The 20,918-nt window shown below is 41.3% G+C and overlaps 1 pseudogene; it reads left to right on the top strand.

Moving 5' to 3' along the window:
• The first annotated feature begins 19,172 nt into the window (after positions 1-19,172).
• Positions 19,173-20,029, top strand: LOC126941873 (nicotinamide/nicotinic acid mononucleotide adenylyltransferase 1-like; annotated as a pseudogene).
• Positions 20,030-20,918: the final 889 nt, after the last annotated feature.

Raw genomic sequence — 20,918 nt, 5'->3', positions numbered from 1 at the left:
CCTGGGATTTTAAACCGGATGAAACACATTCCGACAAGGAACAGCCTCTTTATTAATGCAAATTACATGAGGAGGAGAGAAAAAAAGAGAGAAAGAAGAGAGACGCCAGCAGCCGCTGTGGTGTTCTTATCCCTGTATCAGTCATTTGTTATTTACATTTATACACATTTTTCAGTTTTAATAAAAGGAGACCCGGATTTTCAGTGACATTTATGGACAGTTTGTTTCAAAAAAAATGATGCCATCACTATAATTGTATGCAAAAAAAACTGCGCCGTGTTCTTCTCTGTTGTGTGCGCCGCGTTCGGGGGCCCTGGGCCGCGCCTCCTCGGCTTACGCAGGTCGCAGGCGCGGCCGTCAGCTCTGGGGGCCGCGGATCCAGCCACCCGCAGCCGGCGGGGCCCGCCCTGCCGCCCGGGGATTGCGGAGCCCGGCCGCTCCCCTGCGCGCCGCCGCCGCCCTGCTCCCGGACTCTGCAGGCGCCCGGGCTGCTCCACTTGAGAGCTGCGCTGGGCGGCCTGGCGGTGGCTGCTGCCCTCAGAATCGGACCCAAAGGCCCCTGTCTTCAATGCAAATCCCGGAGCTGAATCGCCAACAACCCAGGGCCCACTTGCCCATTAGGCACCGGTGGCACCGTGCCTGGGGCCTTCAGTACTTGGAGGAGCCCATGCAAATGTTTCTGTTTTAATTTATGTTAAAATCAGAAGAAATAATAGTAGATAGAAAATAATGAAGCCAGCTTGGATTGCATGTGTTTTTCTGCCAACGCAGTCGTAAAAGGTCATGTTTATTACTTTGTTTTTATTTATTTTTTCTTTTGAGATGGAGTCTCACTGTCTCTCAGGCTGGAGTGCAGTGGCGCAATCTCGGCTTTACTGCAACCTCTGTTTCCTCCGGGGTTCATGCGATTCTCCTGCCTCAGCCTCCCTAGTAGCTGGGATTACAGGCGCCCGCCACCACGCCAGGTTAATTATTGTATTTATAGTACAGATGGGGTTTCACCATCGTGGCTAGGCTGGCCTTTTTTTTTTTTTTTTTTTTTTGTGACGGAGTTTCGCTCTTTGTTGCCCAGGCTGGAGTGCAGTAGCGCGACGTTGGCTCACTGCAACCTCCGGCTCCAGGGTTCAAGCGATTCTCCTGTCCCAGCCCCCCGAGTAGCTGGGATTACAGGTGTCCGCCACCATGCCCGGCTAATTTTTGTATTTTTAGTAGAGATGGGGTTTCACCATGTTGGCCAGGCTGGTCTTGAACTCCTGACCTCAGGTGATCCGCCAGCCTCTCCTCCCAAAGTGCTGGGATTACAGGCGTGAGCCACCGTGCCCGGCATAGGATGGTGTTGAACTCCTGACCTCGTCATCCACCTGCCTTGGCCTCCCATGGAAAAAGAGGTCCATGAAGGCAAAAGGCCCAAGAAGGCTGTAAGGCAACCTGGAGAGCTCCTATTCATGGTATACTCTCTAGGTTTTGAAATGTAAATCCAGACTATGGATCTGCTTGAAGTCTTCCTTGAAAATGAGTGATAATAGTCACCATTTTGTGAGGTAGTCCCAACGTCTGGCACAAGAGGCTGACCATGGTTGCCTCATCGGGTGAGATGAGGGGCAGAGAGAGCCCACTCTGGGATTCTGGAGAGCTGGATTTTCATTCCATCTCAATCGCTGCATAGTGATGCAGCCCTGGACATGTCACATCCAAAGCTTGGTTATTGCCATGCAAGAGAACAGTAAGGCTGGGGGATCCCTTAGACGGCCTCCCACGCTTCCCCTGAATGGGTCTCAGATTCCTCAGTAGAATGACTAAACCTGATAGAGTAACATAGTTACGATCTTCCTGTAATAGCTCTCAAATTCTCCACGGCAGAGTGGGAAAAGCATGGTGTAGAGCCCAGAGACTTAAGTTACAGTGGAGAATTAGCTGTTAGCTAAAGGGTAACCTTAGGAAAATCGTAGCAACTTCTCCAAGTCTGTTTTCTGATCTGTAAAAAGTGAGGGTTACACTGGATCAGTGATACTCAAACTGTGGTCCTGAACCAGCAGCATCTGCATCACCTGGAAAGTTGTTAGAAATATAAATTCTTGAGCCTCCACCCAGTCCTACTGAATCAGAAACTCTGGGGGTTGGGGGTGACAAACTGTACCTTAACAAGGATGTTTTGACGTCACTGAAGTTTGAGAACCACTGCACTAAATGCTAAGGCCCTTTGCAGCTCTGCAATTATGATTCCAAATATGGTACAGTTATCCCTTCACATGTATGGTATTTAAATTACATTTCTATTTTAGAAATAAACTGAATAGATAGGCTTTGCTAGTTTCTATGGGTTAGAATTTATTTCTTCCCTAATATTTAGCATCTTTATTAAAGAGTCTTGAGGTGAAATTGGAAAGAGATATTAAACTGGCAAAGGTCATGCAGTGCTCGAATTTCTCTAAATGCCCTGCATGTAGCACTGGTTCTTTAAATCTAGATCACTATCTAAACATGAAACGTTTTTATCCATGCATGACAGCCTTAAAACAGGTAACTCCCTTCATTCTCCCTAAAAAAAATGTCTTTCCAATTAAATGAAAGGCAAAGACAAGACAAATAACCAAAAAGGCAATGAGAATTTCAGTGATGTGTAAGGATACAATTAATGGAAGTAGGGGGAAAATTGTCTTTTGCCTGGTAAAGCAACACAAAAGACTACACCTAGCCAACAACCACATGTAAAACAAATGCTTGGACCAGTGCACATTCAGCATCAGGGTGTATATGTTTGTTTAATGATGTCTCCACGGTCTATAGAATTAATATTTAATAGCACTTGTCAGCAAGATTCTATACGAGGGTTGTTCTGCCTTTTTTTAACGCTTGTTAGTGATTGTGTCTTCCTGGGTTGTTCTTCTTTAATATTAAAATTACTCTTTGCTTTGGCAGCAATTTTTTACTACTTTCAATGTTGCATTATTTGGCAGGGTGTGGGAGATAAGGCATAGGCAACAGAATTTAAAAGACCTTTAGTGCTGCTTCTCTTCTCGGTCATAATACACTGGGCAAAAGCAAGGTTTTTTGTTTCTTGTTGTTTTTACTAGTAGCACAGGACCTATCATATAGTATGCATTCAAAAATGTTTATTGTTTCATTACCACTATTATCACAGCTATCAACATTAGCAAAGAATCGGGCTTCTAATAATAGGCAGATGGTCAAGTTACATATATCACAAAGATATGATTTTGGTTTGACTTTCTATCTCAAAGTTATTTGTCCTAATTCTAAATGGAATATCATACTGTAATATTAAAGAAAACACAATTAGCAAATTTTGTAGTCTAAATCCCATGTCCATGATCTGGAATGCTTTGAGATTTTGGTTTTTTCCAGGGTATCCTGAAGTGGAAAGTACCCTGCACTAGAAGTCAGCAAATCTGGGTTTATAATATGAAAACTGGAGCAGGTCATTTTAACTCCGTGTCCCCTTAGCCTGTTTCAGTTTAGTCATAGCATATTTTACTATAAGATATTATAGATTCTTGCTTGCTTGCTCATCCTTGTGCTTATTTGCTTGGTTACTTGCTTGTCTTCCTTTCCATTGGAATGTAAGCTCCATTAAGTCAAGAACTTTGTGTTGTCCAGTAGTGCACCATGTCTTTCTCTCCCTTTCTTTGATGCTTTGAGTACACTCGCAGGTATATGTTAAACTCTTATAGATATTAGATGAATGACTGAACAGATGAATATACATATATATGTATACATATATACACATATGTACACATATATATGAATATACATCTATGTACACATATATACACACATATACATGTATATATATACATGTACATATACATGTATATATATACATGGATATACATATATACACATATATACATATATACACATATATACACACATATATACGTATATATACACACATATGTGTGTATATATACGTATATATGTGTGTATATATGTGTGTGTATATATACATGGATATACATATATACACATATATACATATACATGTGTATATATACCTGGATTTACATAGATACACGTATATACATATATATACATAGATACATGTATATAAGTATCTATGTATATATACATAGATATACATATATACACGTATATGCATATATACATATATGTGTATATATACATACATATATACATATATATGTGTACACACATATATACACCTGTGCACTAGCACACATGTGTGTGTGTAGGTGTGTATATATCTATTTCGTATATATAGGTATATTCATGTGCTGCCTGTGGCACTAGCACACATGAATATACCTATATATAGGTATATTCACATTCGTAGGTGTGTATATATCTATATGTATATTCATTAGTTATACGTATATGACAGGTGTGTTGTGTCTTTTCATCAGTCCAGCAGCACACTCCATTCCACCCCATCCTAGACCTTTTCTATCTTTTACAGACTTAACTGTGATCTGTTTTAAGAAAAGAAAATAAATTAGTTTCCCAGGAAATCTACATGAGCATTTTCTCCGGAGAGGGTACCCCACTGAGAGCTACACAAGCCTTAGCCATTGTTTTGTTAAATAGTAATAATAACTTAAAATGTGATGACAGCAGCTGATGCCTAACTGCAGGGTAAAGACCAGCCTTGTTAGCGTTGCCTGGCAACCTACGGGTGACATCTTGGAGAATGTGAAGGGGTCCAGTGAGTCGGGAGAGGTCATGGCATCAGAATCGAGGGAACGGAAGGGTCACTGAGGATCCACAATGGTCTCAACTGATCTTACATTAATTGTTTCAAATGGACCTGATCCTCATCTGTGAGCTGCAATTGAAGGATCTGTAGGTCCATACATTTCTATGTGCTCTTCTTACCTATGTTAAGTTTACCTGAGAGTATATGCCTTCATCTTGAACCAGTAACAACCACGCCCCCTTGAATCTGATTTCAGTGACACTGGTCTTCTTACACTGCCTCAAAAAAGCCAAGTTCGGGCCATTTATATATGCTATTCTGTTCCCTGATGTGTTGCCTGGTTAACTCCTTTCATTTTACCAGGACCTAAAATCCTGGTCATCTCTTCAGGGAGGCCCCTCTAGAGCTCCCTGTCTGTTATTCTATCCCTCATTTTGTTTGCTTGCCATTCAGCTTTTGCTGCAGTGGAGTTTAACTCTTCCACTAGAAGAGGAGTTCACAAACTTTCTGTAAAGGACCAGACAGTAGATATTTTAGGCCTTGTGGGCCATATAGTCTTTGTTGAATTACTCTACTTGGCCATTATAACATGAAAGCAGCTGTTAAAAATACAAAAATGAATGATCATATCTGTGTTCCAATAACACTTCACTTATGGACACTGAAATTTGAATGCCATATAGTTTATGTGCATCAAAAAATAATTTTCCAGTTTTTTTAAACAATTATAAAAATGTGAAAACCATAGCTAGCCCACGGGCCATACATAAAGAGGTGAATTTGGCCCTGCACCAGAAAATAAGCTTCATGAGGGAAGAGATCCATTTGTCATGGTCATTGTTATGTCCAGCATTCAATCCAGGGCCGGGTACATAATGGTACTTATTAATTACCTTTTTAGTGAATGAACGACCCTTGCTTTAAGTTGTCACAATCATAGTTTGATCTACAAGCCCAAAGCATAATGAGAATTTGAATAGAAATTAGTAAAACTTAATTTTTATCCTACGTTTTATAATTTACAAAGTATTACCATATATATTATCTCAGTTGATCTACCAAAATCCTTGAGATAAGAAAGATGATTATTATCATAATTGTGAGTTTAAGAAATTAAATGATTTCCTAAGGTAATACAGCCAATAAATGTTGGTTTTGCTGCGTCCCCACCCAAATCTCATCTTGAATTGTAGCTCTCCTACTTCCCATGTGTTGTGGGAGGAACCAGGTAGGAGATAATTGAATCATGGGGGCGGTTTCCGCTGTTCTCCTGGTAGTGAATAAGTTTCAGGAGATCTGATGATTGTATAAGGGGGTTTCACTTGGCTATCATTTATCTCTTTTCTGCCGCCATGTAAGACATGCCTTTTGCTTTCCACTGTGAGGCCTCCCAGCCACGTGCAACTGTGAGTCCTTTAAACCTCTTTTTCTTTATAAATTACCCAGTCTTGGGTATGTCTTTATCAGCAGTGTGAGAACAGACTAATACAGGATCAGAAAAAGCACCTCGTGCCATTTCCTCTAGTCAGTGGCTCTCAAAGGCATTGTCCCTGATCAGCAATGCAAGCATCCCCCAGAGTCTATTAGAAATAAATTTTTTTTTTTTTTTTGGATACAGAGTCTCGCTCAGTAGCCCAGGCTGGAGTGCAGTGGCGTGATCTTGGCTCACTGCAACCTCCACCTCCCAGGTTCACACCATTCTCCTGCCTCAGCCTCCCGAGTAGCTGGGACTACAGGCGCCCGCCACTATGCCCGACTAATTTTTTTATTTTTGTATTTTTAATAGAGACGGGGTTTCACCGTGTAAGCCAGGATGGTTTTGATATCCTGACCTCGTGATCCACCCGTCTTAGCCTCCCAAAGTGCTGGGATTACAGACGTGAGCCACCGCGCCCAACCTGGAAATAAAAATTCTTAAGCCCTAAACCAGACCTACTGAATCAAAAACCACAGAAACGGGGCCCAGCAAACTCAGTTTTAACAAGCCTTCCAGATGATTCTGATGAATGCTAATGTTTGTGGACCACGGCTATAGGCCAGGAGCTCTCAGCATTGGCCTCCTCTTAGAATTCACCTGGAAAGTTTATAAAAATCGTCAATGCCTGGGTCCTGATTCAATTCACCTGGGGCTGAATGGGGGCCATCAGTAGTTTTAAAAGCTCTCCAGGTGACACTAAGGCACATCTAGAGTCAAAAACTACTGCAGTAATAGCCATGCTTCCTCTTATAACAGGAAAGAAATGCTGCCCAAATAAGTTAGGATCATCTGCCATAGATCCAAGCCAATATTAGGTCCTGAACTTATTCTCTTCATGGGACACCTAAAGATGGATTTCCCACAGTCTCAGACAACTTAATAGAGTTTCGCAGACACCACAGGTCCACAGACTAAGACCTGCCCCAATAATTGCTCATGTTCCCATTTCTCTTCAGGCCTTTATTTCCATTGCCACAACTCCCTCCTTCCTTGCTTTCATCAGCTGATTGCACAGATTCCATTAGAACTAAGGGCAGGTGCAGCCTGGAATGAAGCAAGAACTCATCTGTTCCTTCACGTTCTCACTCCTGATGTTTGCTAGTTTGTATGATTAATTTTATCAATTTTCCTGACCTGCTTTGCCACTGAAATAAATATGACAGCTGCTGTGCTGCCTCAATTCTTCCTCTTGCCAAGTGAGATGCTGAGATGTGTTTTCTTGTTGATGGCAGACTTGGGTAAATATCAAGTAAACAGACAAAATAGGATTCATCCTGGTCATATTGACAAGGCAGGTGTGGAAACAAACATGAATGCTTCAACTGGATATAAAAAGTAGAAAGCTAATTTCCCACGTCCTACTTTTCCCAGGTACTCATTCAAGAAAACAACATCACATCCCCCATTTCCAAGTCTGCCTTACCCACTGGTTCTATTTTTTATTCTTTTAGAATAAACTACTTGATAGGTAACAATACAAAAATACTTAGTCTGTGACTACCTCTGATATTTACTTGTTTAGAGGGGTGAGGTGACAGAGTAAAGAATATCTGGGCTGGGTGAGGTGGCTTGTGCCTATAATCCCAGCACTTTGGGAGGCCGAGGCAGGTGGATCACGAGGTCAGGAGTTCGAGACCAGCCTTGCCAATATGGTGAAACCCCGTCTCTACTAAAAATACAAAAAATTTAGCTGGACATGGTGGTGTGTGCCTGTAGTCCCAGCTACTCACAAGGCTGAAGCAGAAGAATCGTTTGAACCTGGGAGATGGAGGTTGCAGTGAGCCGACATTGCACCACTGCACTCCAGCCTGGGCGACACAGCAGGACTCCATTTCAAAAAAAAAAAAAAAGAATATCTGAAAGTGTGTGGCAAAATATAACCCGCTCCAGAAATACTAGCTGTTATTATCAGAAGAAGCACAATTTTATCATTGTCCAAAAGAAGGGAAATCATTTGTATTGAGTACCTACTCTTTGGCAGGTGCTTTACTTCATTACCAACTACCATCATCAATTTTAAGGAAGGTACACTAATCCCTATTTTACAGAGAATATTGAGGCTCAAGTGGTTGGGTGCCTGTTCCTAGTTACACTACCTGTGAGCTCAAGATTAGGTGGCATCCCCAACTCAGCACACCACACCTGCTACTCCACAGTGAGCAGACATTTGCCAGACTGCTTCTTCTGCTCTTAGCAAAGTGGCGCCTGATTCAGCCTTGTGGGAAAATGAAAATAACCTACCTTCATGTTGTTTAATTTGAAGAAAAATCAAAAGGCATTTCAATCCCAAATCCATGCCTGCTTTTTGTTGGGTAAATTACACTTTCTTCATAATTCAGTTTCCTAATGTGTAAAATACAAAGAATAAGAACCTCAAGTTTTCATTTTGAGTGCTAAAGTAGCTTTAAGAGATAGTGTATGCAAAAAGATGCCTAGAACCATTCCCAATAAATATTAGGTGCTTAAGAACTGAATTTGAATAGGAATCATACTTCCTTCATAAGAGGAGAACTGAAATACTACTATAAGCAGTTTTTTGACTTAAAATATTGTCAGGGTAATAGATCTCAATTAAATTGTGCGGGTGGACGTGTTTGTGTGTGTGTGTGTGTGTGGAAAGGTAACAAAATAAACTGGTTATTTGTGAGTAGCACCTGCTCACTTTTCAATCTTGATAACTAGATGAGGACTGCACAGGTATATTCATAAGAGAAAGTAGACACCAGCCTGAAGCTTTATTCTGCAAATGCGAGTAATGATGTCAAATTTGTTTTTAAAAATATGAAAAGATGGTCTGGGCACAGTGGCTCATGCCTATAATCCCAGCACTTTGGGAGGCCAAGATGGACAGATCACCTGAGGTCAGGAGTTCGAGACCAGCCTGGCCAACATGGTGAAACCCTGTCTGTACTAAAAATACAAAAATTAGCTGGGCATGGTGGCATGCACCTGTAATCCCAGCTACTCAGGAGGCTGAGGCAGGAAAACTGCTTGAACTCGGGATGCAGAAGTTACAGTGAGCAGAGATGGCACCGCTACACTCCAGCCTGGGCAACAGAGCAAGACTCTGTCTCAAAAAAAAAAAAAAAAAAAAAAAAAGAACACATGGTACAAAAGCTATCTTCCTAAATCCTTAGATTGGAAGAGGTCATTGCCTCCAACCTTCAGGAAGTAAATACTGTTGTTTCCTTCAGATGAAACCAAAATAATGACCCGAACACTTTGCCAGTGAGCAGATCAGAGAAGACCACAAAGCAAGTCTACATCTATCCCTGGCAATGTTTGGAAGGTTCAGTGGACTTTTCTAGCCTCTCTTCTATTCACAAAACTTTGCCCTGGATCTGGTTCTGGAGAAATCCATCCACCATGGTTGCAAGAACTAGGTAGGGGATAGGGATGGAGGTAAGAATGAAGGGCAGCAGAGCCCTTTCAATGGTGGTCTAGGCCAGTCTCACTATCCCTCATTCCCTTTTCTTTACTATTTCCTACATTTGACTTGCCCTTCAAAATAAATGAAGTCATCTAAGGATGACTCTCTAAAAATTGCATGGGTGACATGATATGACATCAGCTGATTAAAGAGGCTAATGCATTTAGAGGAGGGAGTCAAAGACATCCGCTGCAGCTGGATGTCCTAATGCTCTCTCGTTGCTCTGCAACAATGATAATGGCAATAAATTGTTATCAGCATTAGCTTAAACTTGACTTGGTGATGGCTTGTGGAAAATAAACTGCCAGCCCCTTCTCGAGTACACCATGGTACCCTTGGCCAATGGATCATTTCCCTCTCCATATAAAACCTCCTCAGTGCAGCTATCTTGCTGTCTCTCCCTGCTGGAGGAAGGGTGGAAGTGAGTAGAATGGAAACATCTTTCGTAGTAGTCCCCTTGGCCTGTTGAATACTGAGGTACGAGACTGCTTAGCTCTTTCTCCACCATTTCATTCATAAAAGGAAAAAGAGAGGGTAGAACAGAGGAAAAGTTTTCCTGTTACTTTCTTTTGCATTGATCACTGCACACATCATCATCCCAATCACTGCAGTGGAGAGTTGGTGGAGACCCAAGTCAGGGACCTGCCTTTGTGAGTGCAAGAATCAGGTATGAGACATGATGTCTAATTTCCAGCCTCCCAATTGCCTAAGCAGACCTCATCCTCTGAATTCAGCTCTTCCTAAATGAGAGGGGCAGGGAGGGAGTTCTCCTGCTGGCAGAGTGTTGAAAACACTATCCATGACATAGGCCTGGGAGGAAAATTTTGCTTGGGAAATGTAAGAGCTTCAGTATTTTGCATACCAAGCTTGTCTTCTAATGACAGCCTTGGGAGCCAGACATTTCTAAGTGCTAATTAGAGGTGTTGATTATCGTGGTAGCCCTATGGGGGCTCAACCCAAGCCCGAGAGCAAAAGCCACAGATAAAATAAAGATTGTTACAGTAGCTCCCAGTGTCACATGAACATCAATACTGGATTGTCAATGCTCCGACGCAATCCAATCTGGGACTCCAGCTACTGCAATGACGGAGTCCCAGGGTGATACACGGGTCTGTCACACTATTCACAATATGCAGCTCTGATCGAGCCACAGATACTCCATCCTAATCAATCAGGAAAACTCACCAGGACTTGGATATAGAGATTGACTCATGACAGGATTTCACTGAAACATGAGCAAAAGCCGTGGAGATGGGGCATACAAAGAACCTCGAACTCACAGTTCTAAAACAAATGAACTGTTTAAGACACAGTGTGCTGGGTTTCAATTTATGACCGTATGCATGCACATATTTTGACACGCACACACATGATTTCTCTCATAGAGAAGGTACTTGGGTTATTGATTTGCTCTCACTTTACATCCATATCTTTTGACAGTTTATGACTATATTGGAAAGAGAGTGTGAATCAGAAACAGAAGTCTTAAGGATGAGTCTTAATTTGGGAGGCAGGCAGGCAGTGGGTGACAACTGAGGCTGTAGAATCTGAAGAAGCCTGAAACTTTTGAAACATCACTTTCCTCTTCTGTAAAATGGGGATTAAGATCATTGAGGATTAAATAAAATAGTAACTGCCAAATTGTTAGCATTGTATCTAGCATTGATGATGATCACATCTCTTAGTGCTTTTTCTGTCCCTATATTCCTCTTCGAAATAAACAGAAAATAATAAAATTCTACTTTGAGAATGTTCAAGGATTAAATGGGAGGATGTTATTTATGAATCATTATGAATTTATAAATCATAGTCACAATTATAATAAACGCAACCTAAGTCATCCTCTGTTTTAAGACTGGATGTCTAGCCCACGCTTAGATAGGGATCTTTTTCATTGAGCCTTTGACTTTCTGTGTGACCTTGGGTAAGTGGGAATCTCTTCTATTTTTATTTTAATCTTCAAGCTGATTTAATAAAACTGATCAGAATTCAAATGAAATGCCTCATGTGGAACTTTTTGCCTCCTGTAAAGCACTGTACATGCATCTATCTTATAGTGCAGTGCACTTTGGAATTGGGCAGAACCAGATTCAATCCCATTTTTACCATTCACTAGTTTCATAACCTCCAGTAAGTTACTTATGTTAACCCTGGTTCTAAAATGAGGAAAATAATACCTGCCCCAACAGTCAATGTATAAAATGCTAGCACCCGACCTGGGCCATGGAATATAATAAGTGTCCATTCTCTCCCACACCTGCTTGCTGGGTAATACTGATTAGGATAACGGGGATACCTCTTCCCTCTGCAATAAGGGAGACAAAGTCAGTTTAAGCAATATTAATATGACCTCTACTCTTGGGTGTGAGGGTGTGCAGTGAGAGGCACATGAAAGTGCAAAAAGGGAGAAGAAATCACTCTTAACCCTGCAAACAGGCAGCCCAGCTCTGGGCATAGTGCTCTGTCCCTGATCTAAATAGACCCAGGGGGAACATGGCAGGGATGGAGAAGGGCAGAACCATGTAGTCATTTTTTTCTGCTGAGATATTCCCTGGCTGCTTAAACCCTCCCTTATCCCCAGAGCTTACATTTCTCAACACCAGCAATCTGTACACTGAAGTCACTTTACTCTGTTGGGAGGCATAAATCTGGCCTCCTCAGAGTCCACTGAAGCACATTGCTAGCAACTTCTCAGACACAAAGGAGAAAATCAAGGTTGACTGCAAAATTCTTCTAGTTGCTTTGAGAAAGTCATCCCACTTGAATTCAATGGAAAGCATTCTTCAAGGTATGCTCTACAGACACTATTTCTAAGAAATATATATATTTTTTTGGAAAAAGGACAACTTTATGGTCAAAAGTTGGCTAAACATTACTTGTTGTATCCCCCCTTCTTGAGATTGACAGTTAAGATAAGCTTATTATTGGAGAGGGATTCTGGTAAAAGCATTTCTGTGTTTTGATTAGTGTGTCCCAAACTAACTTGACAATAGAAACCATTTGCCACAAAATACCTATCAAATTCTGTAAGACTGGCTTCAAGGAAAGCACTTTTGGCAACCTTGCAAATTGTCTTTGTTATCCCAATTATCCTACTTTAAGTTTTAATGGGTCCTTGATAGATAGAAGATGTTCAATAAGAACTTGCTAAATGAATGGATCCCACAGTGATGAGCAATTTGGCAAACAATAGACAATTAGTCTATCTTGGTTAATGTGATAACACATACAGCAAACCAGCTAATCTATCAATCCACAAATATTTATTCAACGCATGCACACTTTGCTATGAAGTGAATAATTTCATGCCAGAGAATGTGTTATTATAATGCCAAAAATCCAAAGCACTGAGCCTCAGCCTTGACTTGGTCCAACTCTGGAGAAATTTGTCAGTGTGTTTATTTCTAGGTCACTTTTCCCTATGGCCTCATAGGAGGACAGTTAGCCTCCATTAAACATTTTTTGGAATTGTCCTGATTTTTATATATTGTCTCCCATTTGTCTCATAAACCACTGAAATGTGCACAAAAATCTATTACCTCAGCACCCAAACTACATTCCTCAGATTTCTTGATTCACCTGTTATCATCACCACTATTCTTTATCACACATCATTTTCACATGTTTTTATGAGGAATTTATAAAGCATAGCCACAGTATTCACAAGCAACATGATAGAGATTTTCCATGCCAAGTAGGGTGAGAGAAATCTGATCTCTATCTCCAAGTAAAGACAGAAATAATGTCTTTACTCTAGGAAAGATGTCTTTTTTGTCATTGTTTTTGTTTTTTAAAATACTATTTTGCAGGTTATATGTAGATCTCTGTGTATGAGGTAATGCATTCTGTAAAAGATAGCCTTAGTCTGAAGGGAAATGAACACCACAGGGTTCTCATATCAATTCAAGCATCTTCTTTCCAAGGTCTTAGGAGAGCCAGCAATGGCAGTGGCTGCGATGATTTACATTCCACAGGAAGGGTTAACCTCATCTCATGGCCACTGTTGTCTCAGGACAACTTGTCAGCCCACAAGAACATCCCATAATGGATTTGAAGAGGATTGTGCAGCCCCTTGCAAGGTGGATGCTGTATTTATTGAATAGACATTAAAAAGAACATTTCTCAATTTCTCAGCACTGAACTCAGGGTCAATGGATCTTCTTGGCACTGACATGCTGAGTCAACTCCTAGCTCAAAGCTTTTAAAGGGACTGGGGTTAGATTAAAGGATTATACTCCGTCTTGAATGTTTCCCTGGCAAAATCGTTGGGTCTTAAATCATTTATGTTGCCTTGCAGTGCTTTACTTGGCCTTTCACTGCTGGCTTTGAAAGACACACACACACACACACACACACACACACACAGAGACAACACACAAAGAGCATAACAACTCTTTTGCAGATTTGACTAGGGATTTTTTTGCCTCTGAGAGAAGACTATCCCAAGCTTATCATATAGAGTAATTGCTGTGCCTTTAGCAATAATTTTAAGATAGTAGGCCATGCCTATATACTCTGATTGAATCCCCTACCCTCCAAATGGAAACCAAGCCTCCAAGTGCTGTGCCCCATATCCTGCCATGCTGTTATCCTTAATGTAGACCCAACTGACTAATTGACTTTGGTCAAAGACAACCACATTCCCTCTCACGCACTTTCTGCATGCATCATTCCCATTTCAGCATTCATTGGAATACCCACCCACACAGTCAATCACTGTCATCTGTCACCCTTCTGGAAGTTTGTGTACACACAATGCCATTCACTCATTGATGACTTCTTACAAAAGAAAACAAGGCTTTATACTCTTGTACAATTAAATGCAGGTCAAACAAACACACATTCCTTATGTAGTTTTGTGTATTCTAATGTAGAAAATACCTGGCATGGTGCTTGAAGCACCCAAGAGTTCAGTATATGGCATATATATACACACACACACATATATATATGTGTGCGTGTGTGTGTATATATATGTGTGTGTCTGTGTGTATATATACACACATATATATATACGTATATGTGTGTATATATATCCAACTGAGGGGGTTCAAGCAGGGTGGAATGGATATTTAGAGGGTCAGCATATATGGGAGAGAATACAGGATTTAGAAAAGACCACCTGGCTTTAAATCTTGAACTCTTATTAGCTTATTAGTTGTACTACAAACAAAACAAAGAAAACAGTTTTTTGTAGCACTAAAATTAAGAAATTTAAAATATACCTCCAAGAATCAATTACACCGAAATGCTAGCTATTTATTGCCTAAAACCTCCTTATCCCATATAATTCCTAGTTGAAGTCAAAATGAGCAGAAAAACAACAGAAAGGTAGCTATGATGGGACAAACATCAAACTGTAATAAGAGTCAAAAATAATGGTTTAAATTCAGAATACAAACTCCATGTCTTCCTTTTGGCTTAAGCTACACTACTCTCCTATAAAAACCTTCTATGCCACTCATAGTGGCATCTTCACTGGCGTGTCAACACACCTCCACCTCCACACACTTTTTTAATGCCTTTCCTCTCACTGCACATGTCCTCTTTCCTCTTCTCTACCTACCCAAATCTTACATTTCCAACTGAGTCGAGTTTCAAATATATCTCTCTGGTTAGTGCTTCTCTGAACACCATAGTCCCTGTGACCTTGACCTTCTTTTCACTTATTCAGTCACAATGTTTATTATTTTTTAAGTGAATGTTATGACTTATTTTCTCAACGAGATTTGGAGCTAAACAAAAGCTGTGCCAAGTTTTAAACGTCTTATTTTTTGCATCTTATCTCTCACCTCCAAGGCAAACACACACATGCACACAAACACATAAATGTACATGCATATACAGGCACACATGCACACACACACACACACATTTACATACCTGATTTTTTCAATGACTAGTTCTTTGTGTATGGTGGATACCCATCAATTATTTGTTTCCCATTTGATTATGGTTCTTGTATAAACTGTTCCGAACTGTCTAGCACTCTCCACTATTCATTGCTGGGAATGCCTCTGTTCAATTATACCCCAGGTCTTGGAATCTATTCTATTCCACAGGAAGACTTAATGAAGCAGTGAATTTGTAATTGAAATTATTACCCTGGTTTTGGTATCTAGAATATGTGATTCTTATGAAAACAGTTCTGCTTTTCAAAAACATGAATTTGAAAAGAAAAAGAAAAAGTTACTGCCCGTATCCAAGCTTTGAACTTCCATAATTTCACTGTAATTGAAACTCTACTCCAGTATCCTATTTCCCTCATTTACTCCAAAAAAAATTATACATAGCTCCCAGAAATTCTCTTCAAAAATTAAAGCCCTACCTCTGAAGACAGAACCCAAGGTTGAGGCAATAATATCTGCTCACCAACTACTCTTCATCTGCTGCCCTCAAATGCCTTGATCTTTAATCCAGCTTCCAGCAGAACAGTGGTGGAATGACTCCTACTCTTCCCGGATGTTAAATGTAAGTTTCTCATGCTCCACTCCATTTTTCTTGTTTTGCTCTTGCTGAACCTTCTCCCTCAAACTCTGAACTCCTACTTCCATATCCCAAATGAGCTTTTCCTCTTGCTTTTAAGACCTGGTAATCTTTCTGACTTCCTCAGCATTCATACACTCATTGTTCTGCATTCTCAGTCTCAGACAATGACACTCAACACCCCATAAAGATAGCACCAGGTGCCCCTGTACTCCCAATAGGAAGGGCAAGAGTCAGAAATCATCTATCACTGTGCTTTTTGGACACCCAGATTTACTTGCCTGGCTGTTTTTTCTACCATTAGTAGTTGAGTCCAGCTTCAAGTACCTGCCCCAAATTTTCATATCCAGGTTCTGCCCATTTAGCTCTGATAATTTCAGCCTTGGGGTATATCATGGACTAGGTCTGTAGCAGCCATATTGACTTGAGCTCAATGTTATTTACTGGGCAAGAGAATAGTCTGTAGGCATCAGTTAATAATGTCTTTTTTTTTTTCTTTGCTAAATTTTCTGGTAGTCTCATAGATAAAAAGGCCAATGAATTGCTCAGATAAATTTAATGTTTGGTGCCACTCAGACAGTGCCTGTGAACTCAGTGAACCACACACACAAAAAAAAGCTCAGAGATTTTAGTGCAAAGAAACAGGTTCATGAGTTTGTCACAGAGGCTATGAAAAGGAAAACAAAAAATAATTAGCAAACAAGAACAATAAATATACGAGGTGGTTCCATAATGACAACAGCTTTCACTCTTCCACTGAGCCTTGTCTAATTCTTATTTCTTAAGGCTCCCATGAGCTAGCCAAAGGGTCTTGCTCATAAACCTAGACATGGAAATGACAATAATGTTAATTCTGTGTGTGGCAAACCGCTGTCATATCTCATAACACAGGGAAATTATAAATCATTATTGGAACCAAAGCACAAGTGACTCTGTAAAAGAAATCCATTGCTAGGCCAGATGTAGTGACTCATGCTTGTAATCCCAGCACTTTGGGAGGCCGAGGCAGGTGGATCACCTGAGGTCAAGAGTTTGCGACCAGCCAACATGGTGAAACCTTGTCTCTAGTAAAAATACAAAAATTAGCTGGGTGTGGTGGCGGACACCTGTAATCTCAGCTACTCAGGAGGCTAAGTCAGGAGAATCACTTGATCCCAGGAAATGGAGGTGGCACTGAGCCAAGATCACACCATTGCACTCCAGCCTGGGCAACAGAAACTCCATCTCAAAAAAAAAGAAAAGAAAAGAAATCCATAGCTAGCAAAGAGGTTGGCCTAGAAGGTTTCATGCTTAATATTTTATTATACAGCTCAAGTAATAGTGGGCCTTGATGACCATTAAACTGAATTTCCCCACCTTATTTCTGATATTTAAGTATGCACCCACTGCTTCTATTCTGAAATTTCAGATCATTTTGAAAGTAGCAAGAAGAAAGTGACTCATTTATATACAAGGAAACCTCCAAAGGCTATCAGCAGATTTCACAGCAGAAACCTGGTAGGCTAGGAGAGCTTGGGATGATATATTTAAAGTGCTGACTAGCGGGTGAGGGAGGGACTTTGTCAACCAAGAATACTATACTCAATGAAACTATCTTTTAGCCATGAAAGAAAGATACTTTTCCAGACCAACAAAAACTGTGGGAGTTCATTACCACTAGACCTCCCTTAAAAAAAAAATGTTAAAGAAAGTTTTTCAACTTGAAACAAAAGGACACTAACAACATAAAAACATATGAAAGCATAAAATTCATTGTAAGCAAAGGAGGAGAGTCACGATGGCTGATTAGATGCAGCCAGGAAGAGTATCTCCCACTGAAAAACCAGGCCATCAAGAAGACCAGCACAGCCCAAGCAGATCTTTAGAAGGCAGGCATTGAGAGTGGGTGAAGGGAGGATGCAGAAATTAGGCTGAAGGGGGAGGAAGTTGAGAACTCTAAATGAAGTTGTCAGGCACCAGGACTCATTCCTGGCCCCCAGTGGCTCCTGGGGAAGGGATTAGTTAAATGGGCATGGAGTGGCCTACTCTCACCATGGACCTCCAGAATGCTAGCTGCAGGAGATCCCATGACCCCCACAAACATTTGAGCTGGTAGAGAGAGCTGCTTGTAGAGTTGGCAGGGGCAGGACTCCAACCTGTGTGGAGCCCAGAAAGGTTGGCATGGGAATGGCTGTAGTGGAGCATGACCAGGAGTGCCAATCCCCCAAGGCTTGCCACATTCCTCAAGAAGGTTTGGCCTTTGTTGACTTTTGGAGCTGGACAGAGCAGAGCTCTCTTGCCCATAAGACAGAGCCACTCTGATCTGAGTGCCACCCTGTCTGCCAATCTTTCTCGAAGTCCCAGCCTGACTGTGCCCACTTGCCTGCACTGTGCCACTGGCAGTGCAGCCTCGGATGCCCAACCAGGGTGCATCACAGTGACCACTGTCATAGTCCCTTTGCTGGCAGACCCCGCCTATCTGTAGAAGACCTTCTGTAGACTAGACCCTGTCAGTATGCACCCAAGTGAAGCCTCCTCCCACTGCTTTGCCAGCATGCATGGGTGGACTTTACCATCCCACTGCCACCAGTGCACATGCACAAACTGCTCTGCCACTACTCCAGTGAAGTGATTTTGCCAGCACTCCCATTGGAGTGTTGTTGCCAGCGAACCAGCAACACCTCAGCCCCTCTGGCACAGCAGGTATTTAACACTTCATAGGCCACAGAACAAAGCTGTGGGCCTTGTTCCAGCCCCCAGGGTTAGAGCACATGGCTCAGGAGTGCTGAGTTGAGCCTTGTCCCCCTGAAATCATCCAGAAATGAAGCCAGTCTGCTGAACCCAACTGATACCACAGGCAAATTCTCAAGGGCATCAAAGAAAATAAAAGCAAAAGGCCCCATCCAAAGAATAGTAACTGTAAAGATTGAGGAAACATTTTCTCCCTTGACTGAGCCTACCGCAGCCTCTCTAAGGTTTTTTCCTAGTGAAGCCGAGAGGGTCTTTAAGGAAAACCCTGCATCTAGACATTCCTTGAGGGAAGGCATCAAATCCAGAAGCATGGGAAAGACAAGGGAGGCATCACAGTTTTCTACTGAAATCAACAACTTCAAGTTCTTACCATGGAAAATTCAGAGAAGACTGAAGTGGGTTCTCCTTGCTTGTGATTCTTTTAATCCAATCACCAACATGCACCTCAGGTTGTTTGAGCCGGCCAAGGACCACATGAGTGGAACAGGAAGATACAGAGTTGTCAAAGACTTAATCTCTCCTGTTGGTAATACCAGGAGAATGGACTCATTCCTGCCCATCACTGGGTCATCATGTCAAAACTTGCCACCAAGAATGCCAAATGGGTGGAAGCTGATACATGGAAAAGTCTTCAGAAGGAGCAGATAGAGATGTTAAGGTGCTTATACAACATCAGGAGAAACTGGAGGTTAGTAACTGTGATAACCAGCAGAATGTGCGTACACCAGAAAGGCCTGGACAAAAGAGGAAGTGCACTGAACAAAAACAGGATTCTAGTTGAAAGAAATCCCTGGAGTCCAAAACAAAAGGTATGACAAAAGTCAAGCTGTTGTGCGGGACAGATTATTGGAGTCCTTTGGTGTTCCCAATTTGTGGAAGGGAGAAGACATCACCCAAATTGTGGCAGAATATGAGTTCACATGTATGCTCAGGCTGGAAATGATGCTCAGAAATTCATCCACGAATCTGGCATGCTGTGAAAACACTGGAGCAATATTCACATAGCGAATGAATGGATCACTAATGATATCTCATCTACAACAATCCGGAGAGCTCTCAGAAGGGGACAGAGCATTTGCTACTTGATATGAGAACTTGTCCAAGAATAAATCAAAAAGCAAAATTTGTAATTATCAAAAAGTATAATCTGTCTTCCGAGGGTGAAGACAGGAATGCTGGGATCATTCTGGCCCCTTTGCAGAGAAACACTGCAGAAGCTAAGGCATAGGAATGATGATTTGGACTTCCCTGTTGGGGATTTGAAACAATCTGGGTGTGAGTAACTGGGGAAATAAATTGTGATCCTGTTGCATAAACTAAAGCTTAAAGTTTAGTAAAAATCAGTGGTAAGTTAGAAACAGGGTTGTTGTTTTTTTTTTTTCTTTTTATCAGAAATTGCTAAGATTAATGTTTTCCTTAAGTTTTTTTTTTTTTAGAATGTACAAATCTCTTTATCTTTAAAACAAGAGATTTAGCAGCACACTAATACCAGAAGAATTTTCAGTGAAACTAGCTACAAATAAGAAGTTAACAAGTACATCCTAGCTCTACCACATAAAAGAAACAAAGTGTGAAAAGCAAACTGTTCACCTAAAATTCTAACTTTGGTTATGAAGGGAATTGACATTTTATCCATGATTGTTGCTGAGTAATCTGCCGCCAGGGTAGACAATGAAGGAATACTTACAGTGGTGATCTTATAAAATGAACCATTGATAAATTACCTTCACTTACTCCAAATAAAGGTTGTGCATATGCATGGCTGAAGCATTGCACCAATAGTTAGTTCTCTGTGGCACACATCAGAATTGCTGACTAAACTTTTGCAAGACCTACCTGCCTGGACGTCCACCTTTGGAGGTAGGGAGTGAGGTCCAAGCACTCATATGTTTAGAAAGATGCAGGTACCAGCTACTTGGGAGGCTGAGGCAGGAGAATCACTTGAACCTGGGAGGTGGAGGTTGCAGTGAGCCAAGATTGCGCCACTGCACTCCAGCCTGGTGACAGAGCAACACTCCATATCAAAAAAAAAAAAAAAAAAAAGAGAGAGAGAGAAAGATGCAGGTATTTCTGATGCCCCTCAGAGATAGAGAGCTGCTGCCTTACACTTTATAACC

Source organism: Macaca thibetana, chromosome 1 (genome assembly GCF_024542745.1).
Source record: "Macaca thibetana thibetana isolate TM-01 chromosome 1, ASM2454274v1, whole genome shotgun sequence".
In the NCBI taxonomy this organism is placed as follows: domain Eukaryota; kingdom Metazoa; phylum Chordata; class Mammalia; order Primates; family Cercopithecidae; genus Macaca; species Macaca thibetana.
This window is presented reverse-complemented; position numbering and strand designations above follow the sequence as displayed.